The following is a 5,841-nucleotide window of genomic DNA, read 5'->3' as shown; positions in this document are numbered from 1 at the left end:
TTTTCCATGATGAATTATAGGTGTTTTCATAAGGTTCACCCATGTACTTTACCTCTGCCATTGCAGGGTTCTCAGAATCATAAGCTTCTTCTTCAGAAGATGCCTCTTTAGTGCTGTTGGATGCATTTTGCCATCCATTCAGACTTTGAGAAATCATGTTGACTTGCTGAGTCAACATTTTGTTCTGAGCCAATATGGCATTCAGAGCATCAATTTCAAGAACTCCCTTCCTTTGAGGCATCAGATTATTCACGGAATTCCTCTCAGAAGTGTACATGAACTAGTTATTTGCAACCATGTCAATAAGTTCTTGAGCCTCTCCAGGCGTTTTCTTTAGGTGAATGGATCCACCTGCAGAATGGTCTAGTGATATCTTAGAGAACTCAGATAGACCATAATAGAATATATCAATCATGGTCTATTTTGAAAATATGTCAGAAGGACATCTTTTGGTCATCTGCTTGTATCTTTCCCAAGCTTCATAGAGAGATTCACCATCTTTTTGTTTGAAGGTCTAAACATCCACTCTAAGCTTGCTCAGCTTTTAAGGAGGAAAGAATTTAGCCAAGAAGGTCGTGACCAGCTTATCCCAAGAGTCTAGGCTATCTTTAGGTTGAGAGTCCAAACATGCTCTAGCTCTGTCTCTTATAGCAAAAGAAAAAAGCATGAGCTTGTAGACTTCAGGATCTACTCAATTAAGAACTGGTAGGGATCTTCTGATGAAAGTCCATGAAACTTGCAGTTCTGTTGCATTAGAGCAACTAATTAAGGTTTTAGCTCAAAATTGTTTGCTCCATTGGTAGGAATTGAGATGCTTCTTCCATCAAACTTGGAAGTAGGTGCAGTATAATCACCAAGCATCCTTCTTGCATTGTTGTTGGGTTCGGCTGCCATCTCCTTTTCTTGTTCGAAAATTTCAGCAAGGTTGTCTCTGGATTATTGTAATTTAGCTTCTCTTAGTTTCCTCTTCAGAGTCCTTTCAAGTTCTGGATCAGTTTCAACAAGAATGTCTTTTTCCTTGTTTCTGCTCATATGAAAGAGAAGAGAACAGAAAAAGAAGAGGAATCCTCTATGTCACAGTAAAGAGGTTCCTTATTGTTAGTAGAAGAAGAAAGGGAATAAAGAATGGAGAATCTAAACACAAAAGTGAGGATAGGGGCAGAGATAAGTCATGAAGAGAAGTGTTAGTGAATGAATAAAAAATAGAATAAGATGAGAGAAGGAGAATTTCGAAAATAAATTTTGAAAAAGAGTTAGTAATTTTCGAAATTTAAGATAAAAATAAAATTAAAATTAAAATTTAAAACAATTAATTAATTAAAAAAAGAATTTTTGAAAAAGATGGAGGTATTTTCGAAAATTAGAGAGAGAAAAGTTGTTAGGTGGTTTTGAAAAAGATAAGAAACAAACAAAAAGTCAAATAGTTAGTTGAAAAAGATTTGAAAATCAAATTTGAAAAGATAAGAAGATAAGAAGATAAGAAGTTAGAAAAGATATTTTAAAATCAAATTTTTGAAAGAAGATAAAATTTTGAAAAAAAGATATGATATAAAAGATAAAATAAAAAGATATGATTAAAAAGATATGGTTAGAAAAGATTTAATTTTTAAAATTAAAATTAATTACTTAACTAACAAGAAAGTAAAAGATAAGATTCTAGAATTTAAAGATTGAACCTTTCTTAACAAGAAAGTAACAAACTTCAAATTTTTGAACCAATCACATTACTTGTTAGTTAAGTTTTGAAAATTTTGAAATAAAATTATGAAAAGATTTTGAAAATAATTTTTGAAATTTTCGAAAATCATGAAAGAAAAAATGAAAAAGATTTGAATTTTGAAAAAAGTTTTAAAAAGATAAGATTTTTTAAAATTTGAAAATTTGACTTGACTTATAAGAACTAACTAATTTTAAAATTTTTTTTTGACTAAGTCAACCCAAATTTTCGAAATTTTGAGAGAAAAAAGGAAAAGATATTTTTTTTTATTTTTGAATTTTTAATGATGAGAGAGAAAAACACAAATATGACCCAAAACATAAAAATTTTGGATCAAAACCAATGATGCATACAAGAACACTATGAATGTCAAGATGAACACCAAGAACACTTTGAAGATCATGATGAACATCAAGAACATATTTTTGAAAAATTTTTGATGCAAAGAAAACATGTAAGACACCAAACTTAGAAATCTTTAATGCTTAGACAATATGAATGCAAAGATGCACATGAAAAACAATAAAAGACACAAAACAAGAAAACATCAAGATCAAACAAGAAGACTTACCAAGAACAACTTGAAGATCATGAAGAACACTATGAATGCATAAATTTTCGAAAATTGCAAGAACAAAATGAATATGCAATTGACACCAAACTTAAAACATGACACAAGACTCAAACAAGAAACACAAAAATATTTTTGATTTTTATAATTTTATTATTTTTTTGGGATTTTATTTTATTTTTTCGAAAACATATAGGAAAAAGGAAGTAATGAATTCAAAGTCCACAATCAAAATTCCAGGAATCATACCAGGTTAGTCTAAAGCTTGATGGCCAGCCAAGCTTCAGCATACCATTTTGAAACTCTAGAATTCATTCTTAAAAACTCTGAAGGATTTTTCGAAAATAGAGGGAAAATTTTTAAAAATATTTTTGAAAAGAAAATAAAAAAGAAAATTACCTAATCTGAGCAACAAGATGAACCGTCAGTTGTCCAAACTCGAACAATACCCGGCAACGGCGCCAAAAACTTGGTGCACGAAATTGTGATCATCAACAATGGCGCCAAAAACTTGGTAGCGCTCTCAAACGTGAATCACACTTAGTCACAACTCCGCACAACTAACCAGCAAGTGCACTGGGTCATCCAAGTAATACCTTACGTGAGTAAGGGTCGATCCCACGAAGATTGTTGGTATGAAGCAAGCTATGGTCATCATGTAAATCTCAGTTAGGCGGATAGTAAATGTTATGGATTTTTCGAATAATAAATAAAGCAGAAAATAAAGATAGAGTTACTCATGTAATTCAATGGTGGGAATTTCAGATAAGTGTGTGGAGATGCTTGTCCCTGTTGGATCTCTGCTTTCCTACTGTCTTCCTTCAATCCTTCTTATTCCTTTCCATGGCAAGCTGTATGTAGGGCATCACCGTTGTCAATGGCTACATCCCATCCTCTTAGTAAAAAAGGTCCAAATGCTCTGTCACGGCACGGCTAATCATCTGTCGGTTCTCGATCATGTTGGAATAGAATCTCTTGATTCTTTTGCGTTTGTCATCACGCCCAACAATCGCGAGTTTGAAGCTCGTCACAGTCATTCAATCCCTAAATCCTACTCGGAATACCACAGACAAGGTTTAGACTTTCCGGATTCTCATGAATGCCGCCATCAATCTAGCTTATACCACGAAGATTCTGATTAAGGAATCCAAGAGATATGCGCCCGGTCTAAAGTAGAACGGAAGTAGTTGTCAGTCACGCGTTCATAGGTGAGAATGATGATGAGTGTCACGGATCATCACATTCATCATGTTGAAGTGCAACGAATATCTTAGAACAGGAATAGCTGAATTGAATAGAAAATAGTAGTAAATTCATTAAAACTTGAGGTACAGCAGAGCTCCACACTCTTAATCTATGGTGTGTAGAAACTCCACCATTGGAAATACATAAGTGATGAAGGTTCAGGCATGGCCGAATGGCCAGCCCCCAAAACATGATCACAGGATCAAAATACAATTCAGGATCGGTCAAAAGACGTCTAATACAATAGTAAAATGTCCTATTTATAATAGACTAGCTACTAGGGTTTACAGAAGTAAGTAATTGATGCAGAAATCCACTTCCGGGGCCCAATTGGTGTGTGCTTGGGCTGAGCTTGAGATTTACACGTGCAGAGGCTTCTTTTGGAGTTGAACGCCAAGTTGTAACGTATTTTTGGCGTTCAACTCTACTTCGTGACGTGTTTCTGGCGTTTGACTCCAGAATGCAGCATGGAACTGGCGTTGAGTGCCAGTTTACATCATCGAATCACAAATAAAGTATAAACTATTATATATTGCTGGAAATCTCTAGATGTCTACTTTCTAACGCCGTTGAGATCGCGCCATTTGGAGTTCTGTAGCTCCAGAAAATTTATTTTGAGTGCAGGGAGGTCATATTCCAACAGCATCAGCAGTCCTTTGTCAGCCTCCTTATCAGAGTTTTGCTCAGGTCCCTCAATTTCAGCCAGAAATTACCTGAAATTAGAGAAAAATACACAAACTCATAGTAAAGTCCAAAAATGTAAATTTAGCATAAAAACTAATGAAAATATCCCTAAAAATAGCTAGATTATACTAAAAACTATTTAAAAATAATATCAAAAAGCATATAAATTATCCGCTCATCAATAGCCTTGCATTCCTCTCTAGAATTAGGTATTGTATCACTTGAAAAGGAGTTTGCTGGTTTCTCTGGCAATTTTTTAGTAATTTGTCCCATTTGCACCTCTAGATTTCTGATGGAAGTTTCTTGGTTTTAAAGTTTCTCGTGTCTCTTGCATGAAACTTTGGATTTGTTGAACAAACGCCAGCAGTAGATTGGAATAGTTTTCCCAGCGCAAGCTCAAGAGGTGAAGGTTTTTGAGGATTTTGGGATTGCATAGGATTTGCTTTCTGTTGGTATGGAACATTAAAGTTTCTTTGTCCTTGATTCTCCTAACTAAAATTAGGGTAATTTCTTCATCCAGGATTGTATATTTTTTAGAATGGGTCATTTTATGTCCTGGAGAAATTTTCCAAGAATTTACTTGCTCGGTAGACAGTTGGACATCTTGAAATAGCTCACACCCTTCATTCTTACGAGCTCTTCTACATAAATCACACGTTGCGATGTATGTTTCAATGACTGAAACTTGCATTTGTCCCATTTATTTTGTGGTAAGAAAGTTTGTTGAGACATAAGTTTGTTTTGTGTTAGAATTGCATCCATGGTGTCTAACTTCGTTACTCTTTTTTTCACATTCCTCTTAGTCGAGTACATGAAATTATTGGCAGCCACTATTTTAATTAATTTTAACGCTTCTTCAGGTGTTTTTCTATGTAATGAGCCTCCTGCTGATGAGTCAATCATGGTTCTTGAGGCTTGAGAAACTCCATCATAGAAAGTTTGGATTTGCATCTACTCTGAGAAAGCATGGTGTGGGCATTTTCTCAACATCTCTTTGTATCTTTCTCAGGCTTTATATAGTGATTCACCATCTTTCTGGGAGAAGGAATTTATGTCATTTCTCAACCGAGCCAACTTATAAGGTGAAAAGTATTTAGTTAAAAATTTGTTAACTAAATCATCTCATATTGCTATGCTCCCTAGAACTTGAGCTTTGAGCCACTGCTTGGCTCTATCTCTTAAAGAAAAAATAAATAATCGTAACTTTAGGGCTAACTCCATTATTCTTTACCATGTCAGATAGCTACAGAAAACTAGATATGTGGATATTAGGATCCTCTTGAAGGCTACCACTGAATTGGTCTTATTGTACCAATTGGATTAGTGAGCTTTAATTCAAAGTTGTTTGCTTGAACAGTGGGCTTCACTATGCTGCTTCCACAACTATCAATAGTAGGTATGGTATAGTCACCAAAATTTTTTCTGACATTGTTGTTATCTTTTGCCATTTTTTTCTATTTCTCTCTTAACCCTTAATTTCTTTCTTATTTATGCAAGCATCTTCTCTATTTCAAGATCGAAAAGTATGCAATCCTCACTATCTTGCATGCAAAAATCACAAAAGAAATAAAACACACCTTGCGAAAGAAGAAGCAAAAGAAAATAAAAAGAAATTTAAAATAAA

General features: G+C 34.2%; 2 non-coding genes across 2 annotated transcripts; both read left to right on the top strand.

Annotated features, from left to right (window-relative positions):
- Positions 1-431: 431 nt before the first annotated feature.
- Positions 432-535, top strand: LOC130977292 (small nucleolar RNA R71). The gene has a single exon (XR_009084991.1). It is a non-coding gene; the product is annotated as a small nucleolar RNA R71 (small nucleolar RNA).
- A 4,643-nt stretch (positions 536-5,178) lies between these two features.
- LOC130977888 (small nucleolar RNA R71) lies at positions 5,179-5,285 on the top strand. Its single transcript, XR_009085560.1, has one exon. It is a non-coding gene; the product is annotated as a small nucleolar RNA R71 (small nucleolar RNA).
- Positions 5,286-5,841: the final 556 nt, after the last annotated feature.

Source organism: Arachis stenosperma, chromosome 4 (genome assembly GCF_014773155.1).
Source record: "Arachis stenosperma cultivar V10309 chromosome 4, arast.V10309.gnm1.PFL2, whole genome shotgun sequence".
NCBI classification, from domain to species: domain Eukaryota; kingdom Viridiplantae; phylum Streptophyta; class Magnoliopsida; order Fabales; family Fabaceae; genus Arachis; species Arachis stenosperma.
The sequence above is the reverse complement of the archived record's forward strand: the minus strand, read 5'-3'. Positions and strand labels throughout refer to the sequence as shown.